Source organism: Rhinatrema bivittatum, chromosome 1 (genome assembly GCF_901001135.1).
Source record: "Rhinatrema bivittatum chromosome 1, aRhiBiv1.1, whole genome shotgun sequence".
Classification (NCBI taxonomy): domain Eukaryota; kingdom Metazoa; phylum Chordata; class Amphibia; order Gymnophiona; family Rhinatrematidae; genus Rhinatrema; species Rhinatrema bivittatum.
In genome coordinates this window covers 751,839,752-751,866,841 of record NC_042615.1, presented here as the reverse complement: position 1 = coordinate 751,866,841, position 27,090 = coordinate 751,839,752, and the positions used below count along the sequence as shown (strand labels likewise).

The 27,090-nt window shown below is 51.1% G+C and overlaps 1 protein-coding gene across 4 annotated transcripts in view; it reads left to right on the top strand.

The window, feature by feature from the left end:
* NIPBL (NIPBL cohesin loading factor) overlaps positions 1 to 27,090 on the top strand; it is a 1,214,062-nt gene that overhangs the window by 502,004 nt on the left and 684,968 nt on the right. The gene's annotated exons all lie outside the window — the stretch shown is intronic.

The following is a 27,090-nucleotide window of genomic DNA, read 5'->3' as shown; positions in this document are numbered from 1 at the left end:
CTAGGCATGTACTAATAATAATTGTAAAGAAAACATAAATAATTTATATAATAGTGTTATAATTTAATGAAAACATACATTTGTTAACACACACATTAGATGTATACACTTTTGGTCAAGTGCTCAGTGGTTTCCCATGGGTGTCTCCAAATGAGTTTTTATGCATACCTTGACAGGACTGAACCTCATTCAGAAGTCAGGGTTTATTAGGAATGATCTCAGTCTTTCAACTTTACTGCTAATGCCCTTCTCAGTACTTGCATTGGGCCAAAGAGAGCCACCACCTGAAGTCGATTGGGTGTAATCTTGGGGCAACATATCAAGATGTGTTTGGAAATTTTCTTAACCAGGCCAGTGGCACCCAATATAATTAGAGCTATTTCTATATCTTTCTGCCACATTTTCTTAGTCTCTGATTGCATCTCTTGGCACATCATGGTTAGTCTCTTGTTCCCTGTACGTACCTGGATCAGTCCAGACAGTGGGTTATGTCCCCAATCCAGCAGATGGAGTCAGCACAAGCTTTGAGGGGGCGTATCCATATATCCTACTACCCCCTCTGCAGGAGTTCAGTATCTTCTGACTCCAGCAGATGCGAGTAGGGAAATCAGGCTTCTCCTCCTTTTCCTTCTTTCTCACTTCTTTTGCTTGATTATTTTGCTGCCTTTTTCTCATGGATCAAGTTTGTATCAAGTCTTGTATCAAGTTTAAAAAAAAAAAAAGAGAAAAAAAGAAAGTAAAGCAGGGTCCTTTCACCTTTTGGGGAGTGGCTTATCTCTCCTGTCTCTTTTCTGCAGCCGTGCTGTTTTCTTTGTCGTTGCAGCAGGGGTAAGTAAGTTTTTCTTCCTCTGTAGTTTTTCTTCACAGCACAGCTCCTGGTGCCCGCGTTTTTCTTCACAGCACAGCTCCTGGTGCCCGCGAAAGCCGGTGGTGCCGGCCTCTTCGTTTTTCTTCACTCACCCGCGGCCATTTTGCAGCTCCTCGTGGGCTGCTGTTGCGCTTGGGAAAGACTTCTGGGGCGGGTTGTGTGGCTGGGAAGGGCCCCCCCCCCGCGGCACCCCCCTGTAATTGCGGACAGTGGGCAGTGCGGGCCGCCCGGGCCCCCCCGCAGCGGCGCTTTCGTGCGCGTGCCCCCCCCCCCCCCGGAGGCTTTTGCTCTTTTTTGCCGCCGTTTTTCATCTCTCCCCCGGCGATCCCGATGCCGCGGCTGTCACGCTGTGCGGCCTGCGGCGACCCGGGGTCCCGAATTTCCCGGGAGGGCATCTGTGCACGATGCCTTCCCAGGGGGGAAGGTACCTCACAGTCCCTTACTGAATTTTCTTTTTTGCCTGGGCGGCGCGGGCCGGCCACTCCGCCATTTTTGGCGGGAACGGGGACCAGCTTACATTCTGAGCGCCCGGAGGCGCAGGCCACGAGGGAGAACGTCTCTCGGGAAGACTCTACAAGCGGGGGCGCCCCCCCCATTCTGGTGCAGGAGCCAAGCCAGGGAGCAGGAACCACGCCGCCCCTCGAAACGCACCCGGGCAGGCCGGGATTCTCTCCGGAGTTTATCCTGCTCATGCATACCGCTTATCTACAGGGGCTGGACACACCTGTGGGCCCCCCCCCCCCCCTAAGATCCCACGGATGTTGCCCTCGGCGCCGACCCCCCCCCCCCCCCCCGACCCTTCGGGAGCGGGGGCCTCCCGTCCTCCTACTCGGGTCCGTTCGGCGCCAGCGGCAGTGGGGGCGGTGCCCGACCCAGTGGGACAGGGACCTGACCTCCCGGACGGGGGCCAAGGGGACGGCACGCAAGAAGGGGATGATCCGCGTACCCTACGCCTCTTCCAGAGGGAAGAACTGGACGACCTCATCCCGCAGATCATTCAGGAATTAGATTTGGACCCTCCACCGGACCCGCCTGCTCCAGTGGCTCCCGCTGTCATCACCTCCTCAAAGAAGGGAGATCCAGTCCTGGCGGCGCTTCGGCCGAGGGCTCGGGCTTTTCCTATCCATGTCTCGTTTTTACAACTTCTCACCAGGGAATGGGACACCCCGGAGGCCTCCCTGAAGAGCAGCCGGGCGATGGAAAAGCTGTACCCGCTCCCTGAAGATTTTCTGGACCTCATCAAGGTCCCAAAGGTGGACTCCGCAGTGTCGGCGGTCACGAAGAGGACGACTATCCCAGTAACGGGAGGTGCGGCATTGCGAGACACACAGGATCGTAAGTTGGAGGTTTTCCTTAAGCGGGTCTTCGAGGTCTCCGAGCTTGGCATGCGGGCGGTGATGTGCAGTTCGCTTGCCCAGCGGGCTAGTCTCCTTTGGGTACAACAACTCCTCACGTCTCAGAATCTGCCGGCCGATGAGGCTGCCCAGGCGGATCGGCTGGAGGCCGCGGTGGCGTATGGGGCGGACGCCTCGTACGATCTTTTTCGGGTTCTCGCAAGATCCATGGTATCAGTAGTGGCGGCATGCCGACTACTATGGCTATGCAACTGGGCGGCAGATACGTCCTCGAAGTCCAGTCTGGGCTCTCTCCCCTTCAGGGGCAAGTTCCTCTTCGGGGAGGATTTGGATTTAGATCATCAAGTCCCTGGGGGAGAACGCTGTTCATCGGCTGCCGGAGGATAAGTTTCGTCCATCCAGAGCGTTTTCTTCTTCTCGGACCAGAGCCAGAGCGCAGCGGCGCTACAGGGGATACAGATAGGCGGCCGCCCGACCATCCGCCCCCAGGTCTCAGCCCTGGTCCCGCTCCTTTCGCGGGCGTCGGCCCGCACGCACTACTCCCGGACCCGGGAACCCCTCTAACAAGTCTTCACAATGATGCCAGTCTCGCACACTCCTCTGTCCCCAGGATTGGGGGCCGGCTAACGTTTTTCTACGCGGAGTGGGCGCGGATCACCTCGGACCAGTGGGTCCTGGATACCATAAAACACGGCTACGCATTGGAATTTGTCCGTCCTCCGCAGGGAAGGTTCATCTTTTCTCCTTGTGGCTCGGACCTCAAAAGAAGGGCAGTGCAGCTGACTCTGGACAGACTCCGGGAGATAGGCGCTATTGCGCCCGTGCCCTTCGGAGAGGTGGGCTCGGGCCACTATTCCATCTATTTCGTCGTGCCAAAGAAGGACAGTTTCTTCCGGCCTATACTGGACCTCAAGGAAGTCAACAAATCCCTTCGAGTCGTTCGGTGCCGCATGGAAACGCTCCGATCAGTGATTGCGGCGGTACACCGGGGGGAGTTTCTCGCCTCCCTGGACTTAACGGAGGCCTACCTGCACATTCCCATCCGCCCGGACCACCACCGTTTCCTTCGTTTCAAAATCCTGGACCAGCGTTTTCAGTTCACGGCTCTCCCATTTGGATTGGCGACGGCGCCGCGCACCTTCACCAAAATCATGATAGTCGTGGCTGCAGCCCTCCGGAAGGAAGGCATCCTGGTTCATCCTTATCTGGACGATTGGCTCATCCGGGCGAAGTCATTCGATCATGGACGCTCAGCGGTGACTCGAGTAGTACGGTTTCTACATTCCCTGGGATGGGTAGTGAACTTCTCCAAGAGCTCCCTCACTCCCTCGCAACGCTTGGATTTCTTGGGGGCGACCTTCGACACCCTACTGGGCAAAGTTTTTCTGCGCCAGGACAAGGCTCAATCCTTGCGGGGTCACACACGACGGTTCTCTGCATTACCAGAGCCCACCTCCTGGGACTACCTACAACTCCTGGGAGTGATGGGGTCCACCATCGACCTTGTACCTTGGGCTTTCGCGCACCTCAGGACCTTACAGTGGGCGCTCCTCTCCCGGTGGAAACCAGTATCACAGGACTACCAGATGATTCTCCCGCTCCCGCAGAATGCCAGGGACAGTCTGGGCTGGTGGTTGGATCCGCCGAACCTGGCCCGGGGCGTGTCCCTCGATCTGCCAAATTGGGTGGTGGTGGAGGCTACCGATGCCAGTCTAGCAGGCTGGGGTGCAGTATGTGATCGAAGCGCCACACGGGACGTGGTCCGCGGTGGAGGCGACGTGGTCAATCAACCGTCTGGAAACCAGGGCGGTCCGGCTAGCTCTGCGACATTTCCTCCCGCTTCTTCGGAACCGGGAAGTCAGAATTCTATCGGACAACGCTACCACCGTGGCCTACATCAACCGACAAGGAGGCACGCGCAGCCCGCAGGTAGTGCTCGAGGCGGCGCTACTGATATAATGGGCGGAGCGTCATCTCGTCCGGCTAGCGGCCTCGCACATCGCCGGGGTGGACAACATCCAGGCGGACTTCCTCAGTCGTCAACTGCTGGACCCAGGAGAGTGGTCTCTCTCCGACAAAGCGATGCAACCTATCGTCCATCGGTGGGGGGCCCCCCACCTGGATCTGATGGTGTCCGCTCTCAACGCCAAGGCTCCACGCTTCTTCAGTCGCCGGAGAGAGCGCGGCGCCGAGGGAGTGGATGCCCTGGTTCTTCCGTGGCCCCCACATCTTCTGCTCTACACTTTTCCACCGTGGCCTCTGGTGGGCAGGATGCGCTGCAGAATAGAAAGCCATCAGGGGACCGTGGTCTTCGTCGCTCCGGAATGGCCCAGGCGACCCTGGTTTGCAGACCTTCTACAGCTGGTGATCGGGCCAATCAGGCTGGGGCACCTCCCCCAGCTCCTACATCAGGGCCCGGTATTTTTCGAGCAGGCAGAACTCTTCTGTCTTGCGGCCTGGCTTTTGAGAGGCGCCGCCTCCGGCGTCGGGGCTACCCGGAGGCAGTAGTATCCACGCTATTGCGGGCACGAAAAACATCGACGTTGGCGGCCTATGTTCGGGTCTGGAAGGTGTTCGAGCTGTGGTGTACCAGCCAGGCCACGAGACACGCTAAGGCTTCTGTACCTCAGATCCTTCAGTTTCTACAGGCGGGAGTGGAAAAAGGGCTCGCCTATAATTCACTACGGGTTCAGGTGGCCGCCCTTGGTTCGCTGTTGAGCGATGGGGGCTCTCTTCTACAGCACCCTGACATTGCTCGTTTTCTCAAGGGTGTCAAGCATATGCGTCCTCCGTTGTGGGACCCTTGTCCCTCCTGGAGTCTTAACCTTGTGCTTCGCTCCCTGTCGGGACCACCGTTCGAGCCGCTGCGCAGCGCAACGATAAAGGATCTCACTCTCAAGACTGTTTTTCTTGTGGCCATCTGTTCTGCTCGACGCATCTCGGAGCTGCAGGCTCTGTCGTGTAGAGAGCCTTATCTCCGTTTTTCCGACTCTGGAGTTTCGCTTCGCACTGTTCCCTCCTTCCTGCCGAAGGTGGTTTCTGCATTCCATGTGAACCAGACGGTGGAGCTGCCGTCCTTCTCCTCCTCAGAGCCGAAGACGCTCTGTCTCTTGGATGTCAAGCGCACTCTGCGCCTCTATCCGGAGGCTACAAATGAGTTCCGGATCTCTGACCCTCTCTTCGTACTCTGGTCCGGACCTAAGAAGGGGTCTCAGGCCTCGAAGGCTACCATTGCCAGATGGTTGAAGGCCGGCATTGCTGCTTCCTACATTGGGGCGGGACGGATTCCCCCACCCGGCATCGTAGCGCATTCTACACGTTCGTAGGCGGCTTCCTGGGCGGAGTCTCGCTCGGTATCCTCGCAAGAAATTTGTAGAGCAGCCACCTGGAAATCGTTACACACGTTCTCGAGGCACTATCGTCTGCACCTCGCCTCTTCGATCTCTGGACACTTTGGCGAGCAGGTTCTCCGAGCAGGCCTCGCAGGACCCCACCCGGTTTAGGGAAGCTTGGGTACATCCCACTGTCTGGACTGATCCAGGTACGTACAGGGAAAAGAAAATTATTACTTACCTGCTAATTTTCGTTCCTGTAGTACCATGGATCAGTCCAGACGCCCACCACGTTTTGGGTTCTTGATCCTGCTCAGCTCTGCGCTATTTCCTGTTCACAGTGCTCTGTGTCTTCACAGTCGTTTCCTTTTTGCTGTTTTTCACAACTCCCTACAAGTTGGTAGGATGTTTGCAGTTACTTGTTGCGGTTACAATTGTTTTAATTATCTGTTTCCACAAACTTGATCCTTCGGGGGTTTCTACTCGGTCTTTGATATACTCGATACTGAACTCCTGCAGAGGGGGTAGTAGGATATATGGATACGCCCCCTCAAAGCTTGTGCTGACTCCATCTGCTGGATTGGGGACATAACCCACTGTCTGGACTGATCCATGGTACTACAGGAACGAAAATTAGCAGGTAAGTAATAATTTTCTTATACATAAAGGAGGAATCCATTGTTGTAGAAATCATTTAACTTGTTTCTCAGCAAATGGGTGTTATAAATCTCTATATACAATTGTCACTGAATTCTGATACATTTTAAATGAATCATTCCCAGATTGCTGCCTTCTTTTCCCTTTAAATGATAAGAGAAAGAGTGGTACCAAGAATGCTTATAACAGAGTCTGATTTTAATCAAAATTTGTAACAATATAGCTATAGAAAATCACTTTTCTATTACATTAGTCAAATGTAGTTGGCTCGTGTAACGAGTTCCAATAGAGAGCATACTGTTTCACCGTGTGATCTTAGCCCAGCTCTTTTCCTTCAGTTTCTGGACTCAGCAGGGAAAGGTGCAATAACGGCCATATTTATTATTTTAAGTGTTATGTTTTTGCTACTGACTCAGTTGTGCTCACCCTGCAGGAGAGGGCAGACCAGGGCCAGTGGAAGAACTTTAAGCAGCTGCTTAAAGTGCCACAGTTTTGGGGCGGTGCAGAGATGGCATCTCCTCTCGCCGGCATGAGCTGAGAAGAGAAGGTAGTGTCATATGGGCAGAAAGTAGATGATACATTGCGAGGGCTGGAAAGAGTAAGAACAGGCTGCAGCATTGGCCTGAGTGGCCAAAAGGAAGAGGAGGCAGAGCAGCATTAGTTCCCTGTACGTACCAGGATCATTCCAGACTGTGGGTTATGTTCCCTGTCCAGCAGATGGAGTTAGAACCAAAAATTCCCAGGGGAGGACCTATATAGCCACGCCTCCCTTGCCTCAATCCTCAGTATAGTTCTAACTCCAGCAGATTGAGCAGGGGACACGGTGGTCCCCAGCACTTTTCTAGTTTTATTTTCTCTTTGAGGAATCAATTAAATAATATTAGATAAAGGTTTTCTTCTAAGGGATAGGTTCTGTAGTGTTCTGACAGGACCACTCCGTTCAAAGAGAGACACTGTTTTTCAGTCAGGAACTTGCTGACAGGCTGTGTTTTTTGCCTGTCACTTTATTTCTCTCTTCCTATCGCTTTGTTTTTTCCTCTTCCTTGCCTGGCTAGAGTGTGGTAAGTGTTATTTTTATTTCATTTACAGTCGTTGGTAGGAACAGGAATTTGTGAGGGGTGAAAGTCTGTAGTGCCGACCGCTCCCCCTAGCCCCGGAGTTTTCCTTTTCCCCTCCTCCCTTTCAGGGAGTGATTGGAGTTCCCGCCCTGCAGCTCTGCGACGACCCATTCCCCGGAGCTGCTCACCGTCGGTACGGCGTTTTTCCCCGACGGTCTCTTGGGGACGGTGAGGGGTCTGGAGGCCGAAGAGTTTTATTAATTCGCCGCTTCAGTTGTTGCCGCGCGCCACAGCCGCCCCTCCCCCTCCCCCTCCCTCCCGCCGCGATGCAGAAATCGCCGAACGGCTCCGGAGCTCGGCACGGGCTTCAGCAGACCTCAGAGGGATTTTCTTCAGCTTTTCCTGAGGGGGAGTATAGCTTACCTGGTAGGCAGCTTGGAGGAGAGTCGGACCGCGCTGGCAGGAAGCGGCATGCCCCGTTTCCCCTCAGCGCGGGAACGGCGGCCATTTTCTCAGCTGACTCGGAGGCAGCTCTCTCTGAGGAGGACGTCGACGCTCCTCTCCAGGTTTCCTCTAAGTATGGAGTTTCGGAGCGCAACGGACCAGGGCAGGCAAGGGGACGACGTCTCGGGGGCCCCTCATCAGCACTTCCCGCTTTTTCGCCAGAATTCATTGTTTTAATGCACAAGGCATTTTTACAGAGCAGGGATCTGAATCTTGGAATTTGGGGTCCCCCTCCCCCCAAACTGGCCTGCTTGACACAGCTTTCGACGGCAGACCCTCCCTTAGGGAGTGCTTCTTTGCCCACAGGGGGTGCGGGGTCCACTCAGCCCCCCCCCCCCCCCCGTGGTTCCTATCCCGCTGCAACAACCGTCGGAGGATCCATGGCAAGATCCAGATGCGGATGATCCCTCCCTGGCAGCCCAGGTAGAAGGTGACGACCCGAGGGTCCTCCGTATTTTTCAAGCAGCGAAATTGGATGTTCTCATCCCCCACATCCTCCAGGAAATGGACATTGACCCTCCTCTGGATCCTGTGGCTCAGGATCCGAAGATTAAGAAAGGGGATCCTCTCCTAGCGGGCTTACGACCTCTAGCGAAAGCTTTTCCCACGCATCACAACATCTTGCAATTGATTTCAAGGGAGTGGGATACTCCTGAGGCCAATCTTCGAGTCGCTCGAGCCATGGAAAAGTTATACCCTCTCCCCACTGATTTCTTGGAGATTCTTAAGGTTCCTGCTGTTGATTCAGTGGTATCCGCGGTCACGAAACATACTACCATCCCGGTCACAGGCGGGACGGCGTTGAAGGATGTCCAGGATCGCAAGCTCGAGGTTTACCTCAAGCGTATCTTCGAAGTCTCAGCGTTGGGGATGAGGGCTGCTATCTGCAGTTCCCTAGCACAGCGAGCAGCTCTGCGTTGGGTACAACAGCTTCTCACTTCCCAATCTTTGCCACAGGCAGAGACTATTCAGGCTGTTAGACTTGAAGCCAATGGAGCTGATGCTTTTTATGATCTGTTAAGGGTCCTCGCTCGTTCCATGGTGGCGGCGGTGTCCGCTCGTCGTCTTTTGTGGCTACGCAACTGGGCGGCAGATGCTTTGTCTAAGACGCGCCTGAGTTCCCTTCCTTTCAAGGGTAGGTGCCTATTTGGGGAAGATTTGGATCAGATCATCAAATCTCTTAATGAGAATGCGGTGCACAAGCTACCAGAAGATCGTCCACGTTCTTCTAGATCTTTTTATTCCTCCAGAAATAGGTACCGGAATCAACGGAGGTCGCGTCCTACTAGACAGCAGACACCTCGGGCTCCTTCTACACGATCACACACCTGGAACCGGTCCTTTCGAGGGCGCCGCCACGGTAAGGATACTCAAGGGGCAGGTCCTTCCTCGAAGGCTTCACAATGATGCCAGAAGGACCCAAGAGGGGATCCCCCACCTGGGGGGGGGGTCGCCTTACTCTCTTTTACAAGGAGTGGGCCCAAATTACGTCGGATCAATGGGTGCTGGACATCTTAAGACAAGGCTACGTATTAGATTTTGTACACGAACCCCGAGATCGTTTTCTGTTTTCTCTTTGCGGTTCCCGTCTCAAACAATTAGCAGTCCGACAGACTCTCAATCGTCTGCTACAGCTGGGGGCGATAGTACCGGTAGCGGCCTCCGAAATGGGAAAAGGTCATTATTCAATCTACTTCGTGGTTCCCAAGAAAGAGGGCACTTTTCGACCTATCCTGGATCTCAAGATGGTCAACAAGTGTCTCAGAGTTCCTCGTTTTCGTATGGAAACGCTCCGTTCAGTGTTAGCAGCCGTGCATCCGGGAAAATTCTTGGCCTCTTTGGACCTTACAGAGGCATACCTTCACATCCCGATCCATCACCATCATCAGCGCTTCTTACGCTTCAAGATTTTGGGACAGCATTTTCAGTTTCGTGCTCTCCCTTTTGGTCTGGCGACGGCTCCGCGTGTCTTCACCAAGATCATGGTAGTGGTGGCGACGGCACTCCGCAAGGAGGGTATCCTTGTACATCCCGATCTAGACGACTGGCTCATTCGGGCGAAGTCGAGGATGCAGGGTTACCGTGCTGTAGACAGGGCAGTACAGCTTCTTCAGTCTCTGAGATGGATCGTCAATTTCTCAAAGAGCAAACTGATACCGTCCCAATCGCTGGATTTTCTGGGAGCACACTTCGACACCAGCCAAGCCAAGGTATTTCTGCACCCGGACAGAGCTCGGGCTCTGCGTGCTCAGGTAACACGGTTCATGGCACTAGTTGCTCCCACGGCGTGGGATTATCTCCAGGTACTGGGAACCATGGCCTCAACAATCGATTTGGTTCCGTGGGCCTTCGCTCATCTCAGGCCTCTCCAGAGGTCTCTGTTTTCACGATGGAACCCAGTGTCGAGAGATTTTCAAGCAGTACTGCCCATCCCGGATGTTGTCTTGCTCAGCTTACAGTGGTGGCTGGACCCTCAACAATTAGCTCAGGGAGTGTCTCTACAGAATCCGGATTGGGTGGTCGTCATCACGGATGCCAGTCTCACCGGCTGGGGGGGGCGGTCTGTCAGGACAGGTCTCTCCAAGGTCGATGGACAATGGAACAGTCCACTTGGCCCATCAATCAGCTGGAGACCAGAGCAGTCCGTCTAGCGCTGCAGGGGTTCTACCCACTGGTTACGCAGTCGAGCGGTTCGGATTCTTTCGGACAATGCAACCACAGTGGCGTACATCAATCACCAGGGGGCACCAGAAGCCATCTAGTCTCGTTGGAGACCAACGAGTTGATGACATGGGCGGAGCTACACTTACAGCAGCTAGCGGCTTCGCACATAGCGGGCATGGACAACGTTCAGGCAGATTTTCTCAGTCGACAACACCTGGATCCCAGAGAGTGGGAACTCTCGGAGGACGCAATGCGAAGGATAGTACAGAGTTGGGGGAGACCCCATGTGGATCTAATAGCAACCGCGACAAATGCAAAGGCCGCCCAGTTCTTCAGCCGCAGGCGAGAGCGTGGCGCGGAAGGAGTCGACGCGCTGGTTCTTCCCTGGCCTCGACAGTGTCTCCTGTATGTCTTTCCTCCGTGGCCTCTAGTGGGCAAGGTTATCCGACGGATAGAGACGCATCAAGGTCCAGTGATCCTAGTTGCACCAGAGTGGCCTCGTCGACCATGGTTTGCAGATCTTCTCAATCTGGCAGTAGACGGCCCTCTTCGGCTCAGTCATCTGCCACGTCTTCTTCGCCAAGGACCAATATTTTTCAAGGAGTCAGATCGCTTCTGTCTTGCGGCTTGGCTTTTGAGAGGCGTCAATTGAGACGGCGCGGATATCCAGAATCTGTCATCTCCACGCTCCTGAAAGCTAGGAAGACATCCACGTCTGTTACTTATGTCAGAGTATGGAAGGTTTTTGAGGAATGGTGCGAGTCAAAATCGATTCTACCAACGCAGGCCTCGGTGACGCATGTGCTTTCCTTCCTACAGGCTGGTCTGGATTTGGGCCTTGCCTATAATTCTCTTCGTGTGCAGGTGGCGGCGTTGGGAGCCTTCCTATGTAGTAATGACAGGGAGCTCCTGGCCTCACATCCAGATCTCCTACGTTTTCTAAAGGGGGTAAAACACTTGAAGCCTCCAATTAGACCACCTTGTCCTTCTTGGAATCTCAATTTGGTACTCCGGGCTCTATGTGCACCGCCTTTTGAGCCTCTGACTTCGGCCACACTCAAGGATGTCACCCTTAAGACCATCTTCCTGGTGGCGATCAGCTCAGCACGTCGGATCTCTGAACTACAAGCTCTATCATGTAGGGAGCCATACCTTCGTTTCACGCCAGGGGGAGTATCCCTGCGGACAGTTCCATCTTTTCTGCCGAAGGTGGTCTCGACTTTCCATCTCAACCAATCGATAGAGCTTCCATCATTTTTATCCTCTGATTCTTCTGACCTGCGTCGGTTGGATGTCCGATGTTCTTTGATACATTATTTGGAGGTCACTAATGAATTTCGACTCTCCGATCATTTGTTTGTCCTTTGGTCGGGACCCAGGTAGGGTTGCATGGCATCCAAACAATCAATCGCTCGCTGGCTGAAAGGAGCGATTATAGCCGCATACATCGGAGTGGGTAAGTCTCCACCTTTAGCTGTTAAGGCGCATTCTCTCCGCGCTCAAGCGACGTCGTGGGCGGAAGGTTCTGCAGTTTCTTCTCAGGAAATCTGTAGGGCGGCCACATGGAAGTCTCTCCACACTTTCGCAAGACATTATCATCTAGACATTCGCGCGCCGTCTCACGGTCAGCTTGGAGACAGGGTCATACGGGCAGGGCTGTCCTCGACCCACCCATGATGGGGAAGCTTTGGTACATCCCACAGTCTGGAATGATCCTGGTACGTACAGGGAAAAGAAAATTATTCCTTACCTGCTAATTTTCGTTCCTGTAGTACCATGGATCATTCCAGACCCCTCCCTGGTTTTGGGGGTTCTTTGTGGGCCATCCCTGCTTTCCTGTCTTCACAATATTTTCACTCTGTATCTCTAGTTATTGCGAGCTGTGTCTTTGAACACAGTGCTGTTTGCAAGTTCTCAGTTACAGTTTTTTGAGTACAAGTTAGTTGCTGTCACTTACAGCTGTTATTTTTTTCTCTATATTTTTGAAATTAATTGATTCATCTGGTTCTGTCTCTTCTCGTTTTGGCTTTGCTAGTCCAGTTACTGAGGATTGAGGCAAGGGAGGCGTGGCTATATAGGTCCTCCCCTGGGAATTTTTGGTTCTAACTCCATCTGCTGGACAGGGAACATAACCCACAGTCTGGAATGATCCATGGTACTTACAGGAACGAAAATTAGCAGGTAAGGAATAATTTTCTTCTCGCACGGCTGAAGAAAGAAATTGCAGGGAGCAGAAGCAGCCATGACCCAAAGAAAAAGGAGGGGGACTGTTGGCCACAGAGGCTGAAGACAGAGGTTACTGCTGCTATGCCTCAAGAAAAGGAAGAACCTGTGTTTGTGTGTGAGAGCGCATGTGAGTGTGTGATAGTGTGTGTGAGAAAGCATGTATGTGAGTGTGTGTGTGTGTATGAAATCGTTCATCTGTGAGAGTTCGTGTGTATGTGAGTGTGCACCTGAAGAGAGCGCATGTGTGAGAGTGCATGTGTGTACGTGAGAGAATATTTGTGTGCAACCATCCCCCCATGCTAATCCATAGCAATCTCAAAGACAATCAAAAGTTCTCAGACATGGAGAACAGGAGTGTTTTTTTACCCTTATAACTTTTTAATTTTTGTGTGTTTAATATGTCTGCCTTTTTTGAAATATTTTATTGGTGTCTGGAAAATTTTAAAACATGTTTTATGGACAAAGGCAACCCTAGAAGGGCAAGTGGAACTCCATAAGTTACATTAGTATCCCCTTCTCATGTGGACTCAAGAAAGATTCAACCCTTCAACTTCAGTCAGGCCGCTGGCTATGAACCTTGCACACTATTTAGATTGAAAACTTCTATCAATAAATGTTCCATTGATATTGTTGGCTTGCCATTTCTGTTCAAATCTAAAATCTCATCTCAGGGAAAGTCTATAGAATTAATTTATAAAAGTTGGTGATTTGGAAAAGAACTTAGGGAAACTTACTGCTCTATAAGCAATGTTTACTCAGAATCAGATGGCACTTTACCAAAGATTAGAAATGCTTGAGAATAATCATAAATGGCTCTATCTGGGATTTGTGAATTTTAATTATTGCCCTGAAAAGATATTTTTCTGAATTATTAAAATCACTGGACAAAGTGATGCCTACTTTGAGCAAGGTTTACTTTTTACCTTCTGCCAAGCAAATGAAGGGAGCCCAAGGATTTAGGCTTTGCTGATGATTGGACGTAACAGCTATTTTTCATATTCTAAGCATGTACAGGTCGCCTGACAGGGCCCCACTTAGTTTCCCTTTTTCCACAGAGCCTAATGGTTATGTTTTTTTAGGGTAAAACTATGAGACTGATATTTGGTAATCTCGCCTCTAAACCACATATTTCCCCATGGCCTCCTTCAGTTCATTCTCTTTTTAGCCTATTTAACTCTCAGGTTTTTTGTCAAATTACAGGTTTTCTTCTTTTTTGGGTGGTTGCATATTGCATCCATATCAGTGCATCGAGCAGTACTGGTTGGGTTTTAGTTCTAAATTGAGTCATTTGATTCTCAGTGACTGTTTTTCATCTGAGGTTCCTCAAGGATTCCCATGACAGATGTATGCTTTGCCTGGGTACCAACCATGATGTCTAGCTCCACCAAGAGAAGTGAAAATTTTGTTTTATTGATATGTAGAGTGAACTGAAGAAAACATAGACTTTTGTCCCAGTTGGTGTACAATGTTGAAAGCAGGAAGTTAACTGGCAGCAGCCATGCACCTTCTCTAACATTCCTGCACAGAGGTCCTCTCACTTTTGACAGAATCTGGGAGCGGGAGATGGGGATTTGCAGAAGCCACCTGAGGTAACCCAAATGTGACCTCACTTCCTGCTTCCTAAGCCAATTTAGTATCTACCATCTTCAGAAAAGCTGAACCAGAATGATTCAAAAGGCAGTGAGCCTCCATTTGTGTTGCATCGGGGCACTGGCATTGATGCAAACAGATGTCCAACCCATTCTAGAAAAACTCAGCGCACCGGTGGTAATTTCAGCAGTGCCTGTGCCTGGAGGGGTTTCAATATCAATGCAATCTGCCCTGATGTTGATTTCCAGTGCATTGGAAAAGGAAGCTTCACAAAGGTATCAGGATCTAGAGCCCCTTTAGTGAGTTGAGGGGTTCTCGGGGTCTTGACTACCAGATAGGTTTGGACTCAGACTACCTCTCCAGCCCAAAGATGCGAGTCTGAATGTTCAGAGTAGTATGCATATAGATGTAAAGACTATATCAGGGGAAGTCAGCAAGTCTTCCTTCAGGCCTCCCTCCTCCACAAGAAAGAAGAAAGTCAATTGGACATTCCCCTATTTCTCAGTCCTCTGAATGATGTCATGGTGATGCCCATCCTCAAGGATGTACAGATGAGAATGTGGGATATGCTCCCTTCTCTCTACCCCTCTTAATAGGAAGGTTGGTTTGATGTATCATGTCCAGAAATCTCTAAGATTTGACAATTTCCTGATCAATCTGTTCTTGTTGAATCAGCTCTCAAGAAGGCCCAGTAGTCCAGAACTCATTCCTCAAGGTTACTTGCTGCACACTTGACACTCTTGAGAGAGATTTATCAGAATGCTATTCTCATTTCCCACATAGCATCCTACAAGCTCTTCATGAGCAAGTATTGCATAACATTTTATGAAAGGTCAAGGATTTTTATTAAATTCTCCCTCGAAATCAGACTATCTGATACCACTAGTGGACAAAGGTAAGGAGTGTGGAAAACACTTGGTCAGATCGCCCCATGATAATTTTCAGAGGGCACTGAGAGACTCTGCTTTAGGAATTGGATCCCATAGATTCTCGTTTCTGCAGGCTTCAAACCTGAGGTCAGATGTGTGCAGCACAGGGCTGCTGACATGCCCTGTAAGGGAGAGAATCTCTTTGAATAGGCAGCATCCTCCACTCCCTCACTCCCAACAACAACAGGGTTGTTGCTCTTGTACAAGTCGGCAGAGGACTCCTAAGTCACAGTCAGCTCCCTGATCAAAACCTGGGATGGGATTTTGACTAGATCCAAGAAAACATAGCCAGTGTTCCAGAAGTTTCTAGAAGCTTTGACTAGCACACTGAGCATGCCCAGCATGCCACTATCCACACGTCCACGTAAGGTCCCCCTTTCTTTCTGCTGTGCAGTTGCCTCGCGGTTGTTGGAGCTATGCTCTTTTTGCCTTTTGTACTTAAATTTTGCAGTTTTTCTTCAATCGTCAGGTCCCCCTTCGCGGTCGGTGTATCCTCCTCAGCACAGTACGTAACTCAACAAAATGGAGAAAAGTTTTGGTTCAAAAAAATGTGCTCCATTCACGCCTGCATTGGAGTCGTTGACACCCGGGGGCCAAGGGGGGAACCACTCAATATGCTTCCCCTTGCCACACCCCCGATGGCATACTACAGACCAAGGGGTGGGTGACTGATTCCACCATGGTCTCACGGGTTTCCAGGACATCGGGATCCTCCGCCACCTCAGCACCAAGGAAGACCGGGCTGAGCACCGTGGGCAATCCCACAAGCATAGACACCGATCGCCTTTGGCACACGGCTTCGGTCATACTGCCACCAAAGCACCCCGTGGTATGAAGGCCCCAACCTCCGATAAAACCGGGAGTCCCAGGCATTCCCCATTGATATCGGTGCCAGGCACCTTGCTCCCTCAAAGAACCAAGGAGGCACTGGTTGCACCTCGTTGCCCTCCATCAGTCCTGTCCTCACCGGACTTCCAGGTGGAGTTGGACTGCAGGGTGCAAAATGTGGTGCTCCGAGCTCTACGGAGTGTTGAGCCGCCCCCGGCCCCCATACCGGTGCAGGAGCCTCCACTGTCTATACTGGTGCCCCTGCTCGAGCATCTATACGTTCTCTTGTATGCCCTCCCGACGCAGCTGGTGCCTGAGGGACCCTTGGCTCCCCAGCGGCCACCGATACATCCCTCTGGTGTGAGTCTCATGGCCAAAGCTATCCTCTTCCAGCTTCTCACTGAAGGAGGATGCGCACCAAAAAATGTTGGAGGTCCTCCAATTTGTTGATGCTCCTAAAGGGATAGTAGCTGTTTCCATCCATGACATTTTTTAGTTTCAATTTGTTTATTGAAAGAATTATAACAGTATCATGAAGACATTGACATTGGAGCAAAGGCCATATGCAACTTACATATATCTTTCATAACATCTAACATGAGATAACTTGTTTTTTATACAGCTCTTATATTCACTGTGACTAGATTTCTCACAGGTCAAGCAGGATGGTAGTCCTCACATATGGGTGACCTCACAGGATGGAGCCCAATCACGGAACACTTTTGTCAAAGTTTCTAGAACTTTGACTGGTACCTAGTGGGCATGCCCAGGATGGCATTAACCCTGCAACCAGCAGGTGTCCCCCTTCAGTCTTCTTTTTTTCACGCAGCAGTAGCCATGCGGGTTAAGGAGCTCCACAGAAATTCCTGACAGGAAATTTCCTCACGGAATTACTATTCAACTTTCTACCCTACAGGGGTTCCTCTTTTTCATTTTTACGCCCGCTGTGGTCCGATAAGTTTTTTACCCGATTCCGGTTGATTCCCATCCAGTTTGGGCCTCACGGCCTACTGGCCGTCAACCACACCGCGGCTAAATTTTTTCACAGGCCATGGCGTCGGGGTTCCGTTGATGCCCGGACTGCACCCGCACAATGTCCATTACTGACCCTCATGAGGTATGTGTAATGTGTCTGGGTAGCGAGCATGATGTTCTTACTTGCACCAAATGTGACACCTAAAGGTTGCAAGGCTAGAATGGAGAAAATTGAACTTCTCTTTAGGTCAAAAACCCCGAAGCGTCCATAGCATCGACGTAGTCTGAACAGACACCGTCTACGTCGGCCCATCATCGGGCACCGGCCAGTGTGTGACCAGCATCGACGACTCCATTGCCATCGACACCCTCTGTTCCCCCTCATGAAAAGGACAGAGGTGAGCGTCGAGAAAAACATCGACATCGCAGGTCTCAGACCATCGACACAGGCAAGGCCTCGACGTTGTCATCGTCTGAACCACCAACGAAGAAAGCCTGTCTAGAAAAGGCACCGTCCCTATCTGGTTCACGGTCACCGAGGCAACCTTCACTGGGACCGGTGATAGGAGCCCCGATTCCACCTCCAATGGTGGTCCCTCCGGCTACGCCTCCGCCTCCTCCTCCTCCTCCAGCATTGGGGCTCCATGCTCCAGGTTTCCGGGAGGAACTGGATCAGATGATTCAGGAGGCCATCGGCAGAGCGATGCAAGGCTTCAAGGTTCCATCGCAGATACCGGTACCAATGCCTGAACCGGTAACCGATCCCATTTTTGTAGCACTAGCACCGTTACTCACAAGAATGGAAGCGCTGATCACTGCTTTTCCTCCGATGGATCCGACGACTCCAATGGACCCGGTGCCTTCCTCTCCGATTCCGCTTTCATTGACAGAAGGAGAAACACCGTTCCTTCCGCCATCGGGAGTTCTTCCAATGGCCTAGTTCATCTGTTTCACCGATTGCATCTTTGTTTCCATCAGTGCCACCAATCCGTCCATCGATGCCCTCTGTGCCACCATCGATGCCACTGGTGACACCTCCGATGCCTTTGGTGCCTCACCCGGGACCTTCAGGTATACCAGCTTTTCGTCCCTCCAAAGATACTGGGGGTGCTGGAGATGATCCCTACGATACCTGGACCGATGATTCATCCCAGGATACTGATGACTTGCCATCGCCACCCTCTCCTGCTGAAAGCAGGAAGCGTTCTCCGCCAGAGGACTTGTCCTTCATTAATTTTGTGAAGGAAATGTCTGAAGTGGTTCCATTTCAACTTCAGACAGAACAAGATGATAGACATCAGATGATGGAGCTTCTTCAATTTTTAGATGCTCCTAAAGAACTAACATCTATTCCATCCATGATGTCCTCCTGGATCTTCTGAAAAGAAATTGGGAACATCCTCGTTCTTTGGCACCAGTCAGTCGGAAAGCTGACACTATATACCTAGTCCAGTCAACTTCTGGTTTCCAGAAGTCCCAATTGGACCACCATTCAGTGGTTGTTGAGTCAGCCCAAAAGAAAGCCCGAAGATCCAAGCCTCATTCTTCCTATCCTCCAGGAAAGGAACAAAAATTCCTGGATGCTATAGGTCACCGTATCTTTCAAGGGGCAATGCTTATATCCCGCATCGCCTCTTAGCAACTTTATATAAGCCAGTACAACAGGGTCCTCTTTAAACATATACAGGACTTTGCTGAGTCCCTCCCTCAACAGTCTCAAGACCAATTACACGCCCTAGCTCAAAAGGGTTTAGAAGCGGGCAGGCATGAGATAAGATCTGCCTATGACGTTTTTGACACCGCTTCCAGGGTTTCAGCAACAGCCATTTCTGCAAGGCGGTGGGCCTGGCTAAAGTCGTCGGACCTACGGCCTGAAGTCCAGGATAGACTATCTGATTTGCCTTGCACTGGAGATAATCTTTTTGGTGAGCAAATACAAAAGGCAGTGGCACAACTCATGGATCATCATGAGACTCTTCGCCAACTCTCCTTGATACCTTCTGAATATCCTGCTAAGCAAACATTCAGAAAGGAGCCCCAGAAATCCTTTTACCGCCAAAGGAAATCTTATCCTCCTCCGTCCAAAGGTCGCTGTACTAAGCTTACTTGAAAGGCCAGTCCAGGCAACCGCACAGGCAAAAGCCGCAAACACTCCTCAACCAGGTCCAGCATCTGGTTTTTGACTTTTTTTCTAGAGAGCAGCATTCAGACTCCACTAAGGCATGTACCAGTGGGAGGCCATTTGTGCCACTTCAGCCACATCTGGCACTCAGTCACCACAGACCAGTGGGTTCTCACCATAATAACTCAAGGTTATCATCTCAGCTTTCTTGCCATTCCACCGGACTCCCCACCTCGACTGATGTGGAGAACATCAGACCATTCACCGCTCCTGGAACAGGAGATTTCCCTCCTCCTCCAGTCCAGAGCAATAGAACCAGTGCCCTACTCCCAAAAGGGCCTCGGATTCTACTCTCGGCATTTTCTAATCCAAAAACGTCAGGTGGCATTCGCCCGATACTAGATCTTCGGGCCTTAAACAAGTTCCTACAAAGAGAAAAGTTCAAGATGGTGACCCTGGGTCCCTCCTCCCCCTTCTACAAAGGGGAGACTGGCTCTGCTCTCTCGACCTCCCGGACGCTTACACACATATCGCAATAACTCTGTCTCATCGCAAATTTCTGTGATTCCTCGTAGGCCCAAAGCACTACCAATATCGAGTGCTACCATTTGGCCTAGCCTCTGCTCCACGAGTCTTCACCAAGTGCCTCGTAGTAGTAGCAGCGTTCCTCAGAACTCAAGGTGTCCACGTCTACCCCTACCTCGATGATTGGTTGATTAGGGCTCCCACACAGCAAGTTCTCTAGGGTTTCTCATCAATTATCCAAAGTCCAGTTTGGTCCCATTGCAAACCCTGTCGTTCATAGGAGCAGACTTGGACACCCTCAAGGCGAAGGCCTTTCTTCCTTGAGAACGAGCTCTCATCTCCTCTCTCGCCCATCAGCTGCAGTCTCGACAACACTCCACTGCATGTCACTTTCTAGTCCTGTTAGGACACATGGCATCCTCAGTACACGTCACTCCCATGGCTCATCTTGCCATGAGGATCCTACAGTGGACTCTAAGGTCACAGTGGATTCAGTCATCTCAACCACTATCAGCTGTTGTCCACATAACCAACCTACTTCGTCTATCTCTAGCTTGGTGGAAGAATCAGGCTAATTTCCTTCAAGACCTTCCTTTTCAAGCTCCAGATCCTCAAATAACCCTTACAACAGATGCCTCCAACATCGGCTGGGGAGTACACGTTGCCAATTTACAAACTCAAGGGTCCTGCTCTCCAGAGGAAGCCAAACACCAGATCAATTTCCTGGAGCTACGAGCAATCAGATATGCTCTCAGAATATTTCAGGATCGCCTCTCCAACCAGGTCATCCTGATTCAAACGGACAACCAGGTGGCCATGTGGTACATCAACAAACAAGGAGGAACAGGCTCCCACCTCCTGTGTCAGGAAGCTGCACAGATATGGGCGGAGGCCCTCTCCCACTCGATGTACCTCAAGGCCACCTACTTGCCGGGAGCGGACAATGTGTTGGCAGACAAGGTGAATCACACCTTTCGACCACACGAGTGGTCTCTCAACCCCACAGTAGCAGACTCGATATTCCAACGTTGAGGTTACCCTCACATAGACCTCTTTGCGTCATCTCAAAACCGCAAAGTAGAGAAATATTGCTCTCTTACTTGCAGCCAACTCTCACAGCCAAGAGATGCGTTCTCCCTCTCATGGGAAACCGGTCTCCTATATGCATTCCTTCCACTTCTCTCGAAGACTCTCGTGAAGCTACATAGGGACAAGGGAAGCATGATCCTGATAGCACCTCACTGACCACGTCAAGTGTGGTTTCCGATTCTTCAGGACCTCTCCATTCGCAGGCACATTCCCCTGGGGAAGGACCCGCTTCTGATCACGCAGAACAACGGGTGCCTACGCCACCCCAATCTTCAGGCCTTGTCCCTGATGGCCTGGATGTTGAAAGGTTAATCCTGCAGCCTCCCAACATTTCGGAGCCAGTTTCCCGTGTCCTGATTGCTTCACAGAAGCCTTCCACGAAAAAATCTTATCTTTACAAATGGAACAGGTTTAAATCATGGTGGTCTTCTCAGTCCCTTGATCCCCTTACCTGTTCCACCACGAAGTTTCTAGACTATCCCTGGCACTTGTCAGAATCAGGTCTAAAAACTTCCTCCATCAGAATGCATATCAGTGCAGTGGCCGCCTTCCATAAAGGTGTCGAGGATGTTCCTATTTCAGTACAACCCCTTGTAACACGTTTTCTGAAGGGCTTGCTCCACCTCAAGCCTCCACTGCGCCCTCCGACTCCTTCTTGGGACCTTAATTTGGTTTTAGGTCTGCTCATGAAACCACCTCTCCAATCCTGTGATCTTCGCTTTCTCACATGGAAAGTGATTTTTCTTCTGGCAATAACATCTGCTCGCAGAGTTAGTGAGTTACAGGCCCTAGTTACCGATCCACCTTACACAAAACTTCTGCATGACCAGGCAATACTCCTCACTCACCCGAAGTTCTTGCCTAAGGTAGTGTCGGAGTTTCACATTAATCCATTATACTACCCACCTTCTTTCCCAGGCCCCATTCCAATCCAGGAGAGCAGGCTCTGCATAACTCTCGACTGCAAACAGGCTCTAGAATTCTACCTAGACCCTACAGCTGCCCACAGGCAAAGTACTCAATTGTTTGTTTCCTTTGCTTCCATCAGATTGGGTCAACCTGTGGGTAAGCAGACTCTCTCCTCCTGGCTAGCGGACTGCATTTCTTTTTGCTATCAGCAAGCAGGCATTCCACTTCAGGACAGTGTTAAAGCATACTCGGTCAGGGCTATGGCAACTTCTGTAGCGCACCTTCGCTCGGTGCCGCTTCCTGATATTTGTAGGGCTGCTACCTGGAGTTCTCGCCATACCTTTACAGCCCATTATTGTCTAGACAAGTCTGGAAGACAAGATTCCATCTTTGGCCAATCTGTCTTGCGCAACCTTTTTGCAACTTGATGTACCAACACCCTTCCGCCTGCCCATTAGGCTTCAGGATGCCCTCTACCAAATTCCACCCCAGTTGTTGTACCTGTTGCACGTCTTTGGGTACATTTGATACTTGTTCAGACATCCTCAGCTCTGTACTCACCCATATAAGAATGAGAAAAAAAAAAAGTGCAAAACTTGCTAGGCAGACTGGATGCGCCATTTGGTCTTCTTCTGCCGTCATTTCTATGTTTCTATATGTGAGGACAACTATCCTGCCTGACCTATGAGAAAGCAAGTGTTGCTTACCTGTAACAGGTGTTCTCACAGGACAGCAGGATGTTAGTCCTCATGAAACCTGCCCATGGTGTTGGGTTCGTTACGTTTCTTATTTTATTTTTTGGCACTTACTTTAGCTTTTAAACAAGACTGAAGGGGGACCCCTGCTGGTTGCAGGGTTAGTGCCATCCTGAGCATGCCCAGTAGGTGCTAGTCAAAGTTCTAGAAACTTTGACAAAAGTGTTCCATGATTGGGCTCCATCCTGTGATGTCACCCATATGTGAGGACTAACATCCTGCTGTCCTGTGAGAACACCTGTTACAGGTAAGCAACACTTGCTAAATCACCATCCACTCTTCAGTTGTATGAAAAGAGAATAATCGAAAAGACATTTTTAAGGATCTTCTCCTTTGAATGTGGGAACACACGATATCCATCTCCCTGGTGAATAGGAAGGTGAATGCTACCTACCTAGTACAGCAGACCTTAGGTTTTGAGAGGCATAATGTCACTCACCTGTGGAGTCCGCTCTCAAAAAGGCCAAACCCTCTAGCACCCGTGCTTCTGCCCCTTTGGGGCGAGAACATAGGGAACTGATTGCTCTGGATAGGAACATTTTTCAGGGTGCTATGCTTATCGCCTGCATCACTTCCTACCAGTTGTACATGACTCAGTGCAACCAAAACCTATGGAAGCAGGTCCAGGAGCTGGCAGAATACTTGCCGCAGCAGCAACAAGAGTCGTTCTCTGCTGTTGTGCAGCAGGGTCTGGAAGCTGGAAACGAGATGAAATTCACCTATGATGTTTTTAAGACAGCAGCCCGAGAGGCCGCCTTGGGCATTGGTGCCCGTAGGCTGGCCTGGCTCCGTGCTTCTGACCTTCGACCAGAGGTGCAGGAGAAGCTAGCTGACCTACCATGTACAGGGGAAAACTTTTTTGGTGATAAGGTCAGAGTTGCAGTGGTTCAGTTGAAGGATCACCACAAAACCCTTCAACAACTCTCTGCTAATGCTTCAGACTCTCCATTCTCTGCCAGGAAATCTTCCAGACCCAGCTCCAGGAAGTCCTTTTACAGACAGAGGAAATATTATCCCTCTGCCTCTCTGACTCATATATACCCCATGCTAGATCCAGGGGTTGTTCCCATCAACAGCGGGCGCCCCGGTCCACCAACAGGCTCTGGCTACTGGCTTTTGACTGGAGGCAAGGGAGCATGGCCCAGCAAGACGTACCCCTGATGCAAACTCCCCCAGTGGGAGGCAGACATCTTTGCTTCGCTCACCTCTGGGTGGCCATCACCTCAGACCACTGGGTCTTTGCCATAGTTCGCCAGGGGTATCATCTCAATTTCTGAAGTATCCCAGGGGACTCTCCCCCTTGTCCATCATGGGGTTCATCTGCCCAGCAGTTCATGCTTCAAATAGAGCTGTCCACCCTTCTTGCGGCAGGAACAGTAGAGCCTGTTCCTCGTCCTCAGCAGGGCCGAGGTTTCTATTTCAGGTATTTCTTCATACTAAAGAGGATTGGGGGCTTACGCCCATCCTCGATCTTAGGGCGTAAGACCCCAGTGTTTTTTGCAAAAGAAAAGTTTAAAATGGTTTCTCTGGGCACTCTGATTCCCCTCCTCAAAAGAGGAGACTGGCTCTGTTCCCTCAATCTCAAAGATGCATATGCTCACAATGCCATCTTCCCCAAACACAGAAAGTGCTTTCGTTTTGTGTTGGGGAAGGCTCACTATCAGTACAGGGTGCTGCACTTTGGCTTGGCCTCAGCCCCTTGCATCTTCACCAAGTGCCTGGCAGTTTTGGCATTGCACCTCAGGCACCATGCGATGCATGCTTTCCTTACTTGGACGACTGGCTGGTCAAGAGCGACTCCTGCACAAGGACACTGGATGCTCTAGCCCTGACTATGCGTATGCTACAATCTTTGGGTTTTGTTGTCAACTACACAAAATCTCACCTCTGAGCAGCTCCCCAGCTGGACTTCATAGGAGCCAGGCTGGGCACTGTGCAGGCGAAGGCGTGCTTGACCCATGATAGGCTCTGGCCCTTTCTTCATTGGCAATGTTCGTGCACAGCAGTCAGAATGTGAGTGCATGCCTTCTGATTCGCTTGCTGGGCCACATGGCAGCTTTGGTCCATGTTATCTCAATAGCCCGCCTTTACATGTATAGCGCGCAATGGACGTTGTGGTCACAATGGCAGCAGGCATCCCAGGACCTCGAGTTGCGTGTCTGTCACACAACCTCTAAAGATCTCTCTGTCCTGGTGGGTGAATCTCTCCAATTTAGAGCAGGGGATTCCCTTCCAGGCTACCCTGCCTCAGGTAGTGCTTACCACCGATGCCTCCCCTCAGGGCTGGGGAGCCTATGTGGATGGCATCCATATGCAAGGTCTCGGGACTGCTCAGGAAGCCCTCTGCCAGATAAACTTCTTAGAGCTTCGGGCGATTCGTTGCGCTCTCTGGGCTTTCCAAGACCGGTTGCCAATAAGACAGTCCTGCTTCAGACGGACAACCAAGTCGCGATGCAGTATATATCAACAAGCAAGGTGGCACGAGGGTCATTCCTCCTCTGTCAAGAGGCGGTACAAATCTAGTCATGGGCTCTTTCACAGGGGATGTTGCTGCGAGCGATGTACCTCCCCCGGGACTCTGAACCTACTGGCGGACCACCTAAGCCGCTCTTTCCAGCCGCACGAGTGGTTCCTGAATCCAAAGATGGCGGCCCAGATTTTCCACCGGTAGGGAATGCCGGATGTGGACCTCTTCACCAACCCGCATATTTGCAAGGTGAGCAATTTTTGCTTCCGGTTCTCATGGGACGGACAACCAGCCTCAGACACCTTCTCCCTTCACTGAAGAAAGGATCTTCCGCTTCTCTTGAAGACTCTCCTGAAGCTTCAACAGTACCAAGGGACCATGATCCTCGTGGCACCCTACTGGCCCGGGCAAGTCCGGTTTCCTCTCCTCCGAGTTCTTTCTATCAAGGATCTAATCAGACTGGAGACTACACCTGATCTGATAACTCAGAACCAGGGCAGCCTGCGCCATCCAAACCTCTGGGCGCTGGCCAATGATGGCTTGTATGTTGAGCACCTAGTCCTTCAGCCCCTGGATCTGTCTGAACATGTCTCCCAGGTGCTGGTGGCTTTTCGAAAGCCTTCCACCTGGAAGTCTTACAGATTGAAATGGAAGAGGTTCTTCGCCTGGTGTGCGGGGCATGGCTTAGATCCATTCACCTGCCCCCTCTCCAGGTTCTTGGATTATTTATGGCACCTTTCCGAGGCTGGGCTTAAAACCACATGTGTCAGAGTTCATCTAAATGCTTTATGAGGGGTCTGGTTCAGTTAAAACCCCCTCTTCGGCTCCTGTTGTATCCTGGGACCTCACCTGTCCTGACACGGCTCATGCATGCTCCCTTTGAGCCCTTGAGCTTCTGCAACTTGAAGTTCCCAATCTGGAAAGTTATATTCCTGGTGGCAATCACTTCAGCTCGTAGAGTCAGTGAGCTGCAGGCCTTGGGCACGTACCCACCATACACGAAGTTCTTTCATGATCGTGTGGTCCTATTTATGCACCCCAAGTTCTTGCCTAAGGTTATGACTGATTTTCACATCAATAAGTCCATTGTTTTCCCATGTTCTTTCCAAAGGCCTCATTCCCATCCAGGTGAACAGGCTCTCCACAAGTTGGATTGCAAGAGGGCTCTAGCATTCTATTTGGAACGCACAGTGAGTTCCAGGCAATCCACTCAGCTCTTTGTTTCTTTCAATAACAGGCTGGGAGCTGTGGTTCGCAAACATAAGAACATAAGAAATTGCCATGCTGGGTCAGACCAAGGGTCCATTAAGCCCAGCATCCTGTTTCCAACAGAGGCCAAACCAGGCCACAAGAACCTGGCAGTTACCCAAACACTAAGAAGATCCCATGCTACTGATGCAATTAATAGCAGTGACTATTCCCTAAGTAAACTTGATTAATAGCAGTTTCCTAGCGTGTAGCCAGATGGACTCAGAACAAGTGGGTATAGTGTGCTCGTGCTAGCAGTTGGAGACGGATCTGATGTCAGCATGGGTACATATACCCCCACAGGAAGTGAAGCAACTCAGTAATTTCCGTCTCCAAAGCAGTTTGGAGCTCCTGCACGCTCGCTGAGCATGTTTTCCAAATCTACTTTCTACTTTCCAAATTTCTCAGAAGATGAGCCCCGCACTCCTGCGGTGATACCCTCGGGTCCCTCCCCCAGTTGAGTTTCCCGGGGTGATTTCCGTGATCCCTTGGAGGTCTACGCCTCGGTCCGGTGGCCGAATCGTGGCAGGGATCTAGTCCCCGAGCGAGAAGGGCTCGGGCCTGGCTGAGAGGCGCCTCGGTCCCGGCGTGGACTTAGCCCCGAGCGAGACGAGTTCGGCGGCTTAGAGGCAGCGGGTGCATTTCCTCAAGCGCGGCGGTGAAGGTATTTCCCCTCTCCCTCCGCAGCCGGAGACCACCCGGGTTACAGCCGGGAAGCGCCAAGGATCAGGTAAGGCGTACATCTCTTACTTTTTGGTCTCCGAGGTACGAGGATCGGCGGCGTTGCCTGCATGTGGCACGCTGTAGAGGTCGCCATTTTGTCTGCCTTGTTCAGGTATTGAGCGCCCATGTTAGGCGCCTGTTGATGGGCGCACAACACAGCATATATATATATCTATTGCTAAAGCATATGTTCATATTGTATATTATTGAGCGCATATTGCTGACCGCATATTATTAAGCGCATATTGTATATTATTGAGCGCATA